The sequence below is a fragment of the Malus sylvestris genome, chromosome 6, assembly GCF_916048215.2.
Source record: "Malus sylvestris chromosome 6, drMalSylv7.2, whole genome shotgun sequence".
In the NCBI taxonomy this organism is placed as follows: domain Eukaryota; kingdom Viridiplantae; phylum Streptophyta; class Magnoliopsida; order Rosales; family Rosaceae; genus Malus; species Malus sylvestris.
In genome coordinates this window covers 14,949,645-14,967,611 of record NC_062265.1, presented here as the reverse complement: position 1 = coordinate 14,967,611, position 17,967 = coordinate 14,949,645, and positions in this window count along the sequence as shown.

Below are 17,967 nucleotides of genomic sequence, written 5' to 3'. Positions count from 1 at the left end.
CCGGCAAAGAAGCGTTCTGGATGAAGAAGTTCATTACTGAACTTGGAGTGGTTCCAACCATTACATCAGCAGTAACTTTGTACTGTGATAATAGTGGGGCGATAGCTCAAGCCAAGTAACCCAGGGCTTATCAAAAGAACAAGCATTTTGGCAGGCGCTTTAATATCATTAGAAGATATGTTGCCGAGGGGAAAGTCAACATCCTCAAGGTTGCCTGAGCCGATAACGTAGTAGATCCACTGACAAAGCTAATGTCTCAAATCCAACTTGACCGCCATATGGAAAAGATGGGTATTAGATACATGGGAAGGTGGCTTTGAGTGCAAGTGGGAGATTGTTGGAAGTATGCCCACAAAACCACTCATTTGATGTAATAGCTTGTGGAATACTTATTGTATTAAACTATTATATGTTTAATGAAGGGCAAAGCTTATTGTTAATCACTGTTTATTGTATCATGTGTTTAAGCAATAAGGGAATCCAAAGAATGTATTTGATCTAAGAGAGAAGTGATTTAATTTAGATTAATGAGACCTTTCTCTTATGTTCATTCCTAAAACGTTCCTAGCCATAGGATTGGCAATTGGGCATTGACAATCCGCTAAGGTTAGTATGTGTTATGTCAACTCAAGCGTGAGTATGACTAGTCTCAAGTCATTTAGTGTTGGACACTAAGACAAACACATAGGTGCTTGAAAGAGTAATCGAGTACACTGAACAACGATCAAAAGAGAGTTTGAACATACATGTCATGTAAGAACTCGTTAGTTGCAATATGCAAAGTAGTCCTTTGACCCGAGGCATCATAGATGTCTAATGGTTAGGTCCTTGATCTTTGATCATGTCAAAGGCATTCCATCGAGAGTGTCCACAGCATTGTTGGGGTCAAGCTATCTAGTCATGTAGGCATATGAATGTACAACAAGGGATCTCTAACCTTCCATGGTAGAAGGAGAATACTTTAAGATATGATTCGGGAGTCTTTGGCCAAAGCATACGAATATGACTTAGGAAGTATGTTCCAAATCATATTCAATTGAATCATATTGAGAAGTATCACATTGGATAGTAGACATGATACAAACTATCACTCAAACAATGTGATTAAGAGTATTGTATTAGAGAAGGACCCTATTGCATTGTAATTGTAACTGGATACGTTCTCCAACCAATTCTATTTAGCTTGGGTAGCCATGACATGCTGCTAAGTGTCACTCATGGCTTGTGGAAGCCCTGAAGATTAGCAAACACTAATCATAATCAAAGGGAGAACTGAAATGTAGTTTCAATTCACAATCGATCGTTAAGCGTAACAATCGCCCATGCCTCGCTAATTGGAACCTAATGGATCGTACACCGAGTAAGGGTGAAAGTGAAGAAATATAAATGAGATGGATAAGCGATTAAATGGTTTAATTGAGAATGGTAAAGATTAATTAATTAGTTAATTAATTTTACGAAAGGTTCGTATTGGGATTTTACGTTGGTTTTAGGTTTTGGGGCCCAAAAGTGTTTTGGTCCACAAGGCCCATTATGTTTAAGTTGTATGACAACTAAAAGAAAATGGGCAATAAGCCCAATCACTTAAAAGAGGCCGGCCATAGTGAGGGGAGTGTGAAGTTTTGCTTAATTGCAAGTTTGCCACCCACCTAAGAAAAGAGATATAAAAGCATCTTTATAGCTTTTTCTCATTAGGGTTTTCTTGAGACAAAGAAGAGAAACATTTTCTCTCTTTTTCTCTACAAGGAGGCCGGCCACATAGGGAAGATATAGCTAGCAATCTTTTCTTCTCTAAGTCATCCATTTCATCTTCACACCTCATCCTTGGTGTGGAGACTTAGAGACACCAAATCTTTCGTGTTTTGGATATCCTTTCCTCACATCCTCAAGGAGCAAAGGAGCATCAAAAAGAAGAAAATCACAAGGAAGATCCAAGGAGCTAGGAGGTGACTTGAAGGCCCTCCACTTGGGTGAATCCCTTGTGTAAACAAGGATGAGCTTCAAGGGTAATGAATCTCTAAAACCTTCTTTCTCTTTAATGTTGTTAAAGAGTCTTGTGGTTCACCATTCACTAGGCTTTGAAAGTCATGGGTTTTAGAATTGTTTTTGAATGCATGCCTACTTTAATGTGTTAATAGTTTGCATATGTGTTCAAATATTCTCACATGTTCTTAGCTAGGACAAAATTTTTCCTTCACTTAGTGGATCACGAGGATTGCAACGGGGGTTCTGACAAAACATTATTAATGTATGATCACTTTTAGGTGTTGTATAATTAATACTTGTCCTGCTTGACTGCACTTAGGATATTTATGCTCTGGTTGTGTGTTTCACACTTAATCTCACACTAGCACTCTATCTTAGCTTTATTCGTAATTCCTTTTATCTCTATTGCTTCCACATTGTGCACATGGTTGCGTCACTCCTACATGACGGCCAGCATGACTTGATTTAGGTCGGGAAGATTTTTTTTTTCAGCACATGGGCTATTTTTCAATTATCATGCGACCACGAGGACTATTAATCCAATTACGCTTTTATATTAAGAGAAATGCTAAGGCCCTTACATTAAGAGAAATGTTAAAGGACTCTCTAAAAAATAGAATGCTTTATGAAATCTCTGTCATTAAGTTTATGGAGAGTCTCATTTTGAGATAGTCTCTTTAACATTTGTCTTATAGTAATTGTTATATATTCAAAATTTTAAATTATATTTTAATTATGCACCATATTACTGTAAAAAAAGAAAGGGTTGTTTTATTAACACCCCACATATTGTTGAATACACTCACATACTAAATACACTATACATCTACTTTTTCAATCAAAATTTATCTTAGTACACCCCCACATACTTTCCTATATTATCCTCACACCCCAAACTTTCTGCATACACCCCCACATTCTTCACATACATTCAACATTCTTTCATTGCTTATTCTCACCACAGCTCCAAATTTCAAGACTCTTGTTAAACATGTGAATGCTAATTATGAGGTCGACTACATGACATTCGATTGTTGGTTTATTTTATTGGTTGAGCACAAATAAAAAATTTGCATCTCTCTCTGTTACTTCTCTAAAGTCAATCTCACAAAATTTTGACCGAAAAAAGAATGATAGGACATGGGTGCTTGTTTTTTTCTTTTCAAAATTATAATGGGAAGATTATAAAGGGCTCAATACTTTTTACTGTACAAAACTTAAAAGAAAGTAGTGCCAACTGCCAACTATCAAGCTTACCACTTAGAGAAAAATTTGTTTATATTATAATGGATTTATTCTTTTTTTTTTTTTTTTGAGAAATTGAAAATTTGTTTTGGAGTAGTTATATATTTTGATAACAAAAAAATGTTGTACTTCTTACAAAATCCATAATGAAGTACGTCTTGTTACGAATTCGTAACATTTTTTCTATTTTTAGGGTTTATGACACACCCCGACCCGAGATGTCCACTAGGACTCCGAATTGAGCTGTGTTAGCCGACACCTGAAAGGTGACAAAGCCATAAAGTGTAGTGATGTGGAAAATGTGAATATATTTAAACCAAAAAGTGCCTAAATATAAGAGTGCGCCGGTGAACGGGAATGAACCTATTTCACACATGATGTCAGAGCATAAGTAAAGTACAGTAGAGTGGATAAGGATTATACCCTCAGAAGTAGCCACCAATACTAAGATTCATTAAGAATCCTCGTCGATACAACCGTTCAACAGCTAAAACCTGGAGGGGTGAAAAACAAGGGTGAGTGGGTCTGAAAATAAAGTTTTAATAAAAACCTTTCGAAAGCGTTATAACCCCTCGTCGTAAAATCCGTATAGTTTCTAGAAAATAATACTATGTAGGTATGAAAACCAACGCCCAAGACCAGCAAAAACAGAGATATGCCATCTCATACTGTTTCAGCACTAAAAGATGTAAATTAGATGTGCAACTAATATAAAATAGTATGTGTTGGAAATGTGCCCTAAAACCAATCATATGATGATACTTTACGGAGATTTCGCATGTTAAACTAATTTAGTTTAATATCAAGGGCAAAGATTATTGTTTTAAGCCGTCTCATATAAATGTTATATGCTTAAACGATAAGTCCAAGGAATATGTAATTAGGAGAATGTAATTTAAAGAAGTTAGATTCATGAGACCATTCTCTTTCGTATACAAATCCTAAACGTTCCTGATCATAGGATTGCCAATTAGGCATTGACAGTCCGTTAAGATCAGTATGTGCTATGTCTTCTCTTTGTGAGAGTGACTGGTCTCGAGTCATTGGTGTGACTGACACCAAGGCAAGTACATAGGTGCTCAATAAAGAATGAGTTCACTGAACACGATCAACGAAGAGTTCTCATACTCATGTCACATGAGAACTCATGGTTGGGATAATGCAAAGTAATCATTTGACCTGAGGCATCATAGTTGTCTTGTGGTTAAGTCCTTGATCTTTGATTATGTCAAAGTCACTCCATTCGAGGGTGTCCACGGCATAGTTGGGGTTAAGCCACTTAGCCATGGAGGCGAGTGAATGCGCAACAAGGGATCTCTAACCTTCAAACCGTTTGAGGGAGAATACTCTATGATATGATTAAGAATCTCTGGCCAGAGTATGAATGAGTTTTAGGAAGTCGTTCCAAATCACATTCAAAGTAATCATATAAGTAAATGAATCACATTGGATAGTAGACATGAATAAACTATCAATTCAAACAATGTGATCAAGAGTATTGTATTAGAGAAATACCGTATTCCATTGTAATCCTAAACTGAATAGGTTCTCCACCTCTTCTGATTAGCTTGGGTAACCATGACATACTGCTAAGTGTCACTCATGGTTTGTGGAAGCCCTAAACGTGTATAAACACTAAAGGGAGAATTGAAAGTAAGTTTCAATTCACAATCGATTTGAAAGAGTTTTAATCGCCCACTGCCTCGCTAAAAGGAACCTAATGGATCGTACACCGTGTAAGGTAGAGATTGAAGAAACAACGGAGATGAGTAAGAATAATTAAATGGTTTAATTATTTATGGCAAGCATTAATTAATATGTTAATTAATCAAACGAATAAAGTTCGTTAAAAGACCAAGGGTTAGTTTTGGGCCTCAAGGCCCAATGGGCTTCGAACGTCAAGCCTATGGACTTAAGTTGTATGACAACTTAATGACAAATAATTCACAAAGGCCTTAAAAGCCCAATGAAACCCTATGGCCGGCCATTTTGTTAAAAGAGTGGGTTTTGGACTTAATTACAAGTTTGCCACTCCAATGAATAAAGGTATAAATATGATTTTATAGCCAAAATTCATTTAGGGTTTTTTTTAGAGAATTGGAGAGAACATATCTCTCTCTTTTCTCTCTAAGAGGCCGGCCCCCTTGGAGGGATTAGCTAGTAATCTTTCTCCTCCAAGGTCACTCATCTCTTCTTCACATCTTACCTTGGTGTGGAGACTTAGAGGTTCTTTATTTTGAGAACTTGGAGAAACATATTCTTCCATCCAAATCCATGGATCTAAGAAGCAAGGAATGAAGGCCCTCTCCTTGGGTGATTAGCCTTTGCTTATGCAAAGAGGAATCTACAAAGGTATAAATTTCTCAACTCACTTTGATTTGAGTTGAGTCTTGGTTCACCAATCTACTAGGCTTTGAATTTCATGGTTAATGTTTTGTTTTAAGTGCATACAAGCATGATTCCGCCTTTTAATTGTTAATTGCATGCTATAGATGTTGCTTAAATCAACATGTTTTTCACAAAATTTCCTTCAAGTGGTATTAGAGCCTAGGTCTAGTAGTTGGTGAATCCTTTTGGGTTTTGTAGTTCATAGTTTTGATTTTAATGTTGTAATATGTTACAAGCTTTATTCTTGCTTCTTTGAATGTAAATTTTGTTAGAAAATTTGCCATCTCAAATGTTGTAGATGTAGTTCATATGAGCATGAATATTGGAGCTAAAATTTGGTGCCATGTTTTTGGGAAAATTCGGCCAAATCCAAAGGGTGGATTTTTGGGTTCATGTTTGACTTGTTAAATGTGTTTTCAAGTAACTTTTGGAACCCCTATGTACCCTAGTTTGGTTATATGTTATTTCCCTTAAGTTTGAGTGGTTTTGGGATGTCTTTGGGTGAAAAATGTTCATGGAGATTTTTTGAGTTTTTCATGAATGTTCTTCATTGTTCTTGGAGTTTTAGCCAAGAACATAAAGTTTGGTGTTTTGATTTATTTCATAAAGTTTTTGTTTTGTGTTTTTTCAAATGTTTAAATGTGTTAGATATTTATTTAGAAAGGTGAAAGAAATATTGGTGGGTGTGTAAGGATTAATTCCCTTTCACACACACCACTTGCATGACATTTATGTCATGCACCACTTGCATGACTTTATGTCTAAAACTACAAATCAACACACACATCACTCCCTTCTCTCTAAAACCGGCCACCCTATTAAAATAGGGTACTTTTGGGGCTTTTATGCAATTACATAAAGTTTTGATACTTTTGTGTATTTGCACTTTGGCCCAAAAGTTTACGTTTTTACGTAAAGGCCCAAAATCATTAAAGGACAAATTGTTTTGTTCCTTTAATGAAGATTTTGAATTTATTGAAATTTTTGGGTTCTAGTTGTAATTACATGAAGTAGTGGACTTTTGTGTTTTTACAAAATGAGCTCAAAAGTTTAAGTTTTGCAACATAGCCCAAAAAGTTGAGGTTATTGCATTTTGGCCCAAATTAGGTTGAGAACAAAATGGTTTTGCCTCTTTAAATGAGAATTGGATTTTCATTTCATTTAGCTCCATTTAAATCAATTTTATGGATACAAAAACCAAATGAAAATGTTGCATTCAAGTTTAATTAGTTAAAGCGTTAATTAATTAAAGGGTGATTATAAACCTAAGCCTACGATAATTGAGCTATGTGAAAGGCCGTCTCAAATTTGTTTGAACCATGGGAATGTGTAGATTAGATTTTGGTTGTAATTTGATTTGATCAAATGTTGTAAAAGAGCATAAGCTCTTCTTTACTTTAAAGTAATTTGTACTATTCAAATGTTGTAAAGAGCATAAGCTCATCTTTACTTTGAAGTACTCCTTTCTTGTTTTATTTGATATGCATGAAAATGGAGTAGCGGGTCCAACGCCCAATAAGACAACACGCCTTAATGTGATTAAACGCGTAACTAAAATCAATCACCATCCCTAGACCAAGATTCAACACTAGGCTCGTGTTGGATCTAATCAAAGGTTCATAGTCATCCTAAGGCCCTAAGGCAACTATATAGTCCATCAATGAATCCAAACCTTATGTTAGTAGTATCATATACTCTTGCTTTAAAAACCGTTTTATAAGCATAGTGGGAGTATTATATACAACTAAAACAATCAAATGGACCAATGGTTGTAATGAAGGAAAAAGTTTGTCCTAGCTAAGAACATGTAAGAACATTTGAATACATATGCAAACTATTAACACTTTAAAGTAGGCATGCATTAAAAAACAATTCATAAAACCCATGACTTTCAAAGCCTAGTATATGGTGAACCAAAAGACTCTTTAACAACATTAAAGAGAAGTAAAGATTTAGAGTTTCTTTACCCTTGAAGCTCATCCTTGTTTACACAAGGGATTCACCCAAGTGGACGGCCTTCAAGTCACCTCCAAGCTACTTAAATCTTGCTTGTGATTTTCCCCTTTTAGTGCTCCTTTGCTCCTTGAGGATGTGAGGAAAGGATCTCCAAAACACCAAAGGTTTGGTGTCTCTAAGTCTCCACACCAAGGGTGAGGTGTGAAGATGAAATGGATGACTTCGAGAAGAAAAGATTGCTAGCTAAATCTCCTCTAAGTGGCCGGCCTCTTTGTAGAGAGAAAGAGAGAAAACGTTTCACCTCTTTGCCTCAAAGAAAACCCTAATGAAAATAAAGCTATAAAGTTGCTTTTATACTTCATTACAAGTGAGTGGCAAACTTGTAATTAATCCAAGTTTGCTCCATTCACCCTAATGGCCGGCCTTACCTTGTTATTGGGCTAATTTGCCCATTTTGTTTTAGTTGTCATACAACTTAAACATAATGGGCCTTGTGGACCAAAACGCTTTTGGGCCCCGAAACCCAAAACCAACTTAAAAGCCCAATACGAACCTTTCGTAAAATTAATTAACTAATTTAATTAATCTTTGACCATTCTTCAATTAAACCATTTCATTGCATATCCATTTCATTTAATTTCTTCACTATCACCCTTACTCGGTGTACGATCCATTAGGTTCCAATTAGCGAGGTAGTGGGCGATTGTTACTCTTAACAATCGATTGTGAATTGAAACCACATTTCAATTCTCCCTTAAAATTATTGTTTGCTAATCATTAGGGCTTCCACAAACCATGAGTGACACCTAGAAGTATGTCATGGTTACCCAAGCTAAGTAGAAGTAGTTGGAGAACCTATCCAGTTACAATTACAATGCAATACGGTCCTTCTTTAATACAATACTCTTAATCACATTGTTTGAATGATAGTTTGTTTCATGTCTACTATCCAATGTGATACTTCTCTATATGATTCAATTGAATATGATTTGGAACAAACTTCCTAAGTTATATTCATATGCTTTGGCCAAAGACTCTCGAATCATATCTTAGAGTATTCTCTTTCCACCATGGAAGGTTAGAGATCCCTTGTTGTACATTCATATGCCTACATGAGTAGATAGCTTGACCCCAACAATGCCGTGGACACTCCAATGGAATGCCTTTGACATGATCAAAGATCAAGGACCTAACCATTAGACATCTATGATGCCTCAGGTCAAAGGACTACTTTGCATATTGCAACTATCGAGTTCTTACATGACATGTATGTTCGAACTCTCTTTTGATCGTTGTTCAGTGTACTCGATTACTCTTTCAAGCACCTATGTGTTTGTCTTAGTGTCCAACATTAAATGACTTCAGACTAGTCATACTCACGCTTGAGTCAACATAACACATACTAACCTTAGCGGATTGTCAATGCCCAATTGGCAATCCTATGGCTAGGAACGTTTTAGGAATGAACATAAGAGAAAGGTCTCGATAATCTAACTCACTTAGATCACTTATCTCTTAGATCAAATACATTCCTTGGATTCCCTTATTGCTTAAACACATGACACAATAAATTGTGATTAACAATAAGCTTTGCCCTTCATTAAACATATAAACGTTTAATACAATAAGTATTCCAAAAGCTATTACATCAAATGAGTGGCTTTGTGGGCATACTTCCAACATGTAACAGGACCAAAATTGTTTTAATAAGATTAAAATGTATGTTTATATATGATGAGACCTAAAACCCTCAACCAAACCATTATTAAGTTAATAAGCGAGAGATGCTTTGAACATCTCTTCGTAGGCCTTCCACCATGGTGGGCTTCAATCGTTTGTGATTCATACACCGTATTCGTCCAGTTCTGGGGTATGCAAAGTATGTGCTTACATTCAGGAGAAGCCTATAAACATATGATGAAGTGAAGGTAGGCAACGAGTATGGTCAATATGATATTCTTCTGAGGCCATTCTTGAACCCTTACTTGAACTAGCATGGTGGGAATGACTTAACTAAGTGCAATAGTGCCAATATGATATTCTTCTGAGGCATCATTTTCTAGAGGCCAAATTAGATGGGTAATTACAAAAGTTGTAAATGGCTAAAGCGTTATCCTCTCATCATTATTGTTGCTAGCCAATATGATATTCTTCTGAGGTGGGCTTGGTAATGGTGAGTCTCCCATACCCTACTAAGAGTTTCATCCAAAACTCTCGAATTCCAATGAGGGATATGGAATTTGCCAAAAATAGTGGGTGGTGCTATTTGATTTAAAGACCCGAATCAAATGGCTTAAAATCAATCAATTTATATTCGTTATGTATTTGTTTACCTATATATTTGCAAACGCTATCCAAAACTTGACAAAGAAAAGCCGAATGCTTTAGTTTCCGGACTTGGTACCACAATCCCAAAGAATGTCTTAAATGGATTGTATATGTACCTAAGTAGTCTCATCCTCACAATCTTTCTATTGATAATGTATCATTGGAAGAACATGTTAGATAAGTCTATCATGAAGAGGACAACACAAACAACCAATGCTTAGTCCTTCGTTATATGAACAAAGGAACTTACGAAGATTAGCATAAAGACAATGACACTTTTAGTGTTGTTAGTTCTTCACTTACAAATCGTTGTATAAAGAAATAAGAGTTGCTTTGAACAACCCTTAGCTAATGCAAACACTAGTGCTTGTTTCTTTGTTAAATGAACAAAGAACTTGAGAAGAAAGCACAAGGGCATGGACACTTTATGTGCCATGATTCTTCACTTACAAATTGTTGTATGAAGAAATGAGAGTTGCCTTGAACAACTCTTGAAAGTTTGTAATTATGTTTAGAACATAATGGTTGGTTGACAAAAATGGTCCATCAACATGGACTTATGATGATTTTGAATCATTGAGTGTTGAAGTGTTAAACCACTTCTACAAACGGAAACTAGGCAAGGACTTCACTTTTGTGTCCCTATCCAAATGGTTCACTAAGTTTATTGTAAACTATATAGTGAACAATAACCACACACTCTCCAAATCGTTTGATGTGTATAACACAATTGAAATAAGTTTCAAGAGAGATAGTGGGAGTTTAGGGACCATGACTATTGTAGTCAAAGGAGAAGTCAAATGAAGAAAGCGAAATAAACTCCAAGGGAACAAACTTTCTTTATGAAAGGATGGACATTGGAAGGGGTATTTGCAAGAAATGTCTTGCAAGTGTCAAGAACACACCTTTCGAAAGTGTTGTAAATTGTTCTTGAAAAGTTCAAAACAATTGGTTCTTCTACTTGAATGCTTGATTCCGTATTAGTAACTATGTTTTACAATTGTTGGAAAAGTGTGGCTAATAAAAACTAGAAGATTAATGAGAGAAGAGAAAGTACTTCACATTCGGAACGTGAATCAAATGTAGATCTCTGCGAAAGCAGATGCTACTTACTTCCTCATATGAACTACCAAAGAAATTGGAAAAACCAAAGATTGTCTTTACATTCCAATTTTAAGGAACTTAATTCCATCACTATAAGGGATGGATGAATGTTTTGTTTGACAAAACATTGTTCTTTATTAATAAATGATTAGATTATTGTAATCTAATTAATTATCTCTATAGTAGAGATGATATGGTAGTGTTAAACTGTTTAGAATATAACGATGCTTAAAACCCAAAAGGTTGCAAGGTAGTGACTAATCCCAACTGAGTTGTGATACCTCTAAAACATAAATTACAAGTTGGTCATAGATGGATGCTTTGGATCGTTAGATCCGGATCCAATACCTTCTTGTTAAAATTGTATAGAGGCGAAATGTTCGAATCTTTATTCTTTTGGAAAGAAGAAAGAATCACAAAGTTGTTGAGGTTAATTCACTTAGATGTTAGTGGCACTTGTCCACAACATAATACTACTCATGTTGTTTGACATTCACCGAAGATCACTCTCGGTTGGACTATAGTTTATTTTGAATAAACACAAGTCCGAATACTTTGCAAAAGGTTTCAAAGAATTCAAGAAATGTAAGTTGATGAGTAAGACGTCTAAAGTATTTGCCTCCTTAGATTTGATCCAAGGAAAGATAACACTTTAGAATAGTTTCCTTGAAAAATATCAAGGAAAGAAGCATCATAAAATAATGGATTTCGGCATTAGGAGAAGAACGAACAAGAATAAGATTTAGTTCGTTGGATATTATCAATTACCCATATATAGGATATATACTTCTAAGACAATATGATTGTCAATTAGAAGATCTTCCAAAATTTTTCATGACTCCATAGGATGTAGTTGGAAAGAAAGACAAATCTTAATCATGTTAAGATTTGGGGTTGTGTGCTAATAAGCAATATTTGTTTAAAAATTATCTTGTGGGTATCCTTAAATTAACATTTGGATATCACTTCTATAAACCAACTAACAAATGTTGTTTGTTGAGTAGTTCATTGTAATCCTACACTAGGAGTTGCCTAAGATAGCGCAAATGAACGAGAGATAGAACTCAAAGAATGGGTTCTTTGAGAAACAAGATAGTGATCAACAAATATAACAACCTAGTTCCTATACCACAAGCTCCAAGATATTCGAGAAGGATTTATAAACCGTCTCAGTTGAATGGTTTGAACTTTATGACTATGTCATAGAGTTGCACCTCTTAATTCAAAAGAAATAAGAATGAAAATCCTTATGACTACATTGAGTGTATATACGAGATATGCTCAAGGAAATGGTAAAGTACCATTTGACACGAAATGATGAAACCTTCATAGCTAATTGGTAGCTTAAGGTGACTACAATCAAAGAGATTGGTTGACTTTGAAGAAACTGTCTTTGACGTAGTCATGGTTTCAATTAATTCGAAGATTGCTAGCTACAACTAAATGGTGATTCAATGTTTGGACATAATATGGGTTTCCGAAACCATTATTAAGATAGTCTTGATAATATATGTCTAAAACTATGAATCACAAGACATGTAAGTTGTAGAGATCCATCCATCATGGATCTTAGCAAGCTAGTGGGAGCTATAAGCGTCTTATGAGAGAAAGATCAAATCGTTTGATTTCTCATAAAGATGTGAATGAATCTTTTGTTTACTAGGTTTACAAAAGATTAGTGTGAGTTAATCATATTCCTAAATTTAAATATATATATATATATATATATATATACACATATAAGATATATTAATTTTGGAAATGAAAAGAATACTTCTTCGTTAAAGTTATGACTTTAAACATTCTATAACGATAGAATGTATATGGGAGATATAGTCTAAAAACATGGGATAGAAATCTACAATGATATATTTCAAGATATAATTCGATTATATCAATCCCTAATAATAGACAAGAGATGCTAGGAAGTTTCTCATATGATGATAAACTTCAATTAGAAGGACGACTCTAGTGAGACTAGCAAGTTGCCCTTCTCAAAGGGAACGTACCCTTTGACTCCTAAAGAAATAATGCGTAAATAGAATCCTTTATGCATACGCAGAAAGGTGATTTATGTATTTCATATTTTATGAAAAACATTGATATGAGTTGTACCTAGAACGGTACAAGACGATATCAGTGCAAGCCCAGGATCAGAACCATGGCAACTGTCAAATGAGTCCTTGAGTATTTAAGAAATACTAAAGGATAGATTCCTCAAAGAATGAGGAAGAATTAGAGTAATGTAATGGAAGTGTAAATGTATTAGATTATGAATCTAATCTATCATTGGATGTTTCTTCATTATGAATGAAGAGATAATCAGATATCTCTTTATTATGACTAAAGAGATATTTGGATGGAAACATTAAAAGTAATGACTTTAGTGTGTTCCATTATGAATGCAAAATATATTGCCATATAGAAGCTTACAACAATGTTGTTTGGATGGGAAAGTTCATTTATGAACTCTCTATTCGGCACCAACCAGAAAGTGTCTCTAGTGTACCGACACTACGACACTAATGGGGTGATAGCTCAAGCCAGGGAATCAAGGTCTCATCAAGATCCGAACTCAAATGAGAGACTAAACCACATGATTAAGAATCATGTATAATGGTGACATCATTATTCTCAAGGTTGCTTCTATGGATAACATATAGATATCCATTGCCTAGGCCTACTACTCAGCCATTTTTGAAATGACTACAGAAGAGGTATCATCACTGATGACCAAGCTGATTGGCTCTAGTGCAAGTGGGAGATTGTTGGAAATGTGCCCTAAAACCAATCATATGATGATACTTTACGGACATTTCACATGTTAAACTAATTTAGTTTAATATCAAGGGCAAAGATTATTATTTTAAGCCGTCTCATATAAATGTTATATGCTTAAATGATAAGTCCAAGGAATGTGTAATTAGGAGAATGTAATTTAGAGAAGTTAGATTCATGAGACCATTCTCTTTCGTATACATATCCTAAACGTTCCTGATCATAGGATTGCCAATTGGGCATTGACAATCCGTTAAGATCAGTATGTGCTATGTCTTCTCTTTGTGAGAGTGACTGGTCTCGAGTCATTAGTGTGACTAACACCAAGACAAGTACGTAGGTACTCAATAAGGAATGAGTTCACTGAACACGATCAACGAAGAGTTCTCATACTCATGTCACATGAGAACTCATGGTTGGGATAATGCAAAGTAGTCCTTTGACCTGAGGCATCATAGTTGTCTTGTGGTTAAGTCCTTGATCTTTGATTATGTCAAAGTCACTCCATTCGAGGGTGTCCATGGCATAGTTGGGGTTAAGCCACTTAGCCATGGAGGCGAGTGAATGCGCAACAAGGGATCTCTAACCTTCAAACCGTTTGAGGGAGAATACTCTATGATATGATTAAGAATCTTTGGCCAGAGTATGAATGAGATTTAGAAAGTCATTCCAAATCACATTCAAAGAAATCATATAAGTAAATGAATCACATTGGATAATAGACATGAATAAACTATCAATCCAAACAATGTGATTAAGAGTATTGTATTAGAGAAAGACCGTATTGCATTGTAATCCTAAACTGAATAGGTTCTCCACCTCTTCTAATTAGCTTGGGTAACCATGACATACTGCTAGGTGTCACTCATGGTTTGTGGAAGCCCTAAACGTGTATAAACACTAAAGGGAGAATTGAAAGTAAGTTTCAATTCACAATCGATTTGAAAGTAAGTTTCAATTCACAATCGATTTGAAAGTAAGTTTCAATTCACAATTGATTTGAAAGAGTTTTAATCGCCCACTGCCTCGCTAAAAGGAACCTAATGGATCGTACACCGTGTAAGGTAGAGATTGAAGAAACAACGGAGATGAGTAAGAATAATTAAATGGTTTAATTATTTATGGCAAGCATTAATTAATATGTTAATTAATCAAACGAATAAAGTTCGTTAAAAGACCACGAGTTAGTTTTGGGCCTCAAGGCCCAATGGGCTTCGAATGTCAAGCCCATTGACTTAAGTTGTATGACAACTTAATGACAAATAATTCACAAAGGCCTTAAAAGCCCAATGAAACCCTATGGCCGGCCATTTTGTTAAAAGAGTGGGTTTTGGACTTAATTACAAGTTTGCCACTCCAATGAATAAAGGTATAAATATGACTTTATAGCTAAAATTCATTTAGGGTTTTTTTTAGAGAATTGGAGAGAACATACCTCTCTCTTTTCTCTCTAAGAGGCCGGCCCCCTTGGAGGGATTAGCTAGTAATCTTTCTCCTCCAAGGTCACTCATCTCTTCTTCACATCTTACCTTGGTGTGGAGACTTAGAGGTTCTCTATTTTGAGAACTTGGAGAAACATATTCTTCCATCCAAATCCATGGATCTAAGAAGCAAGGAATGAAGGCCCTCTCCTTGGGTGATTAGCCTTTGCTTATGCAAAGAGGAATCTACAAAGGTATAAATTTCTCAACTCACTTTGATTTAAGTTGAGTCTTGGTTCACCAATCTACTAGGCTTTGAATTTCATGGTTAATGTTTTGTTTTAAGTGCATAGAAGCATGATTCCGCCTTTTAATTGTTAATTGCATGCTATAGATGTTGCTTAAATGAACATGTTTTTCACAAAATTTCCTTCAGTATGCCAGTAGGAGTCACCTTACGTGACCTGTACGACTGGATCTATAGCTCATCAATCTAGGCTAGCACATGAGTTGAAGTCACCTAGTGTGACTTGTACAACAGGCTGGGTATAAATTTATACGCACAAGTGCTACGATTACGTGAAGGTTGTGCGATAAATCGCGGATCACCTACAAATCGGAACCTCCTATTGTGGTTTGTACGACAAGCTGACACTAGACTTGGATCCAAGGTGAGCATGCGGGCTAGTTTGGATGCCCTAATTCCATATGTGAAGTCCAATTAACGAAATTCCATTGTTTGGGTACAATTTTGCTAAGGTCCGCCACTTGGTCATTATTTGAATCGACGATCCGACTGTTGGATCGTCACCAAACTTTAGTAGGTTATTATTCATAATATTGGAGGACCTTAGAAACTTAAGGATCGGGACTCCAACGTACAGATCTTCTCGAATAGGATATGTAAGTTACGTGTTCTATTGATAAGAATTCTGAGACGTGATTTGATAATTGTTTTAGGTGCCGATCATGCGTGAAGCCTCAATATTCATGCTAGGGAGTTGTAGCATGAACTAAGGTGAGTGGGTCTTTTTCCTGTTTATAGTATATATATATATATGTGTGTGTGTATATATATATATATACACCTTACGATTTTCCAGAAATGTTTGAAATTGATTAGCATGCCATGATTTAAACGTGTTATATTTAAATATTGCATCGTTACACTTGTGAATTGTATTGTGTGATGTTAAGGAGACTCAGGTAAGCTTCTGGTGAGTGTTATGTGATTGAATGGGTTTTATTGCATTGCTATGCATACATTTATTTAAAGCTCATCATGGCTGCACTCCGGTATTAATGCTTCCACCAGAGGCCAGGCTAGGCTTCATGAGATTATTCACCTCCCGCAGGATGGGCAAGTGCGGTCTCGACGCACACGCCGCAGCCATGCACCGCTGCACACAGCGGTCGGCCGCCCCGACTTGCCAGAAAAATCAACTATTTCTAAAAATTCTCAAATTTCATAGAAATGAAGATCTCAATGAGTAGCAAGTTTTATACCTATGGCCAAGTCAAATTTGGCCGGGAAAAGCCCCAATTTAAGTAAAAGTCAATTTTCGTCCAAAGTCATTCCTAGTGTCTAATTTAAGTTTATTTGGTTGTTTTAAGCTGTTTTGAGTATTTTAAGTTGGCTTTGAGTCTTGTGAGTCTTGTTAAGTGTTTTTAAGTTTAGTTTTATATTTTTGAGTCATTTAGAGGTTATTAGCAAGCCCTCCTAATCCCCGGTCCAGAACGATCCCTACTTATACTTGTACTACAATTGTCAAAAGAGGGTTAAATTTGTGTGTTAAGATAATTTTCGCACCAAGTTTTTGGCGCTGTTGCCGGGGATTAGCAACTTTGCTATTCCCTTATTATTTCTTTTTGTTTATTTTCATGTATTTTTGTTCTTAGTTGCTAATTTTACTTGTTTTCTTGTTTTAGGTGGTTTATGACTCGAAGTTCTCAACCTATTCATAAGCACATCTTTGAATTTGACGACAATTTTGAACGAACTTTGAGATGAGCAAGGAATCAACAAGATCCCCAACCATCTCAACCTGCACCAGATATTGAAGAAGACAAAGTAGAAGAGCAAGAGGAGGCCACGACAAGGACTTTTGAAGAAGTCCAAGATATGGCAGTAGACAATTGAACAATCAAGGAGCTTTCCACTTCGGGATTGGACAATGCTCTGCCTTTATGCATTCAATATGCAAGGGTGGCCCAAAACAAGACTGACGAGTTCGAATTAAAGTCTAGTTTATTGCATCATATTCCTAAGTTCCATGGGTTGTCCATGGAAGATCCTAATAAACATTTGAAGGAGTTCGAGGTTGTTTGTTCGAGCATGACCCCTGTGCATGTTGATGGGAGCATTCTGAAAATGAAGGCTTTTCCTTTTTCTCTCTTGGAAAAGGCTAAAGATTGGTTGTATAAGCTAGCCCCCGGAACTGTCACATTATGGGAGAGTATGAAACGGGCATTTTTGGAGAAGTTTTTCCCAACTTCTCGAGTCATTCTACTACGCAAAAGGATTAGTGGCATTCCGCAAAACCAAGGTGAATCCTTTCCCACTTACTATGAGCATTTTAAAACCCTTGTTGCTTCATGTCCACAACACCAGATAAAGGAGGAGCTTCTTCTTCAATATTTCTATGAAGGGCTTCTACCAATTGAATGCCAAATGTTAGACGCCTCAGCGGGAGGAGCTTTGGTGGACAAAACACCCATGGCTGCCAAGACCTTAATTGCTAATCGAGCATTGAATGCTCAA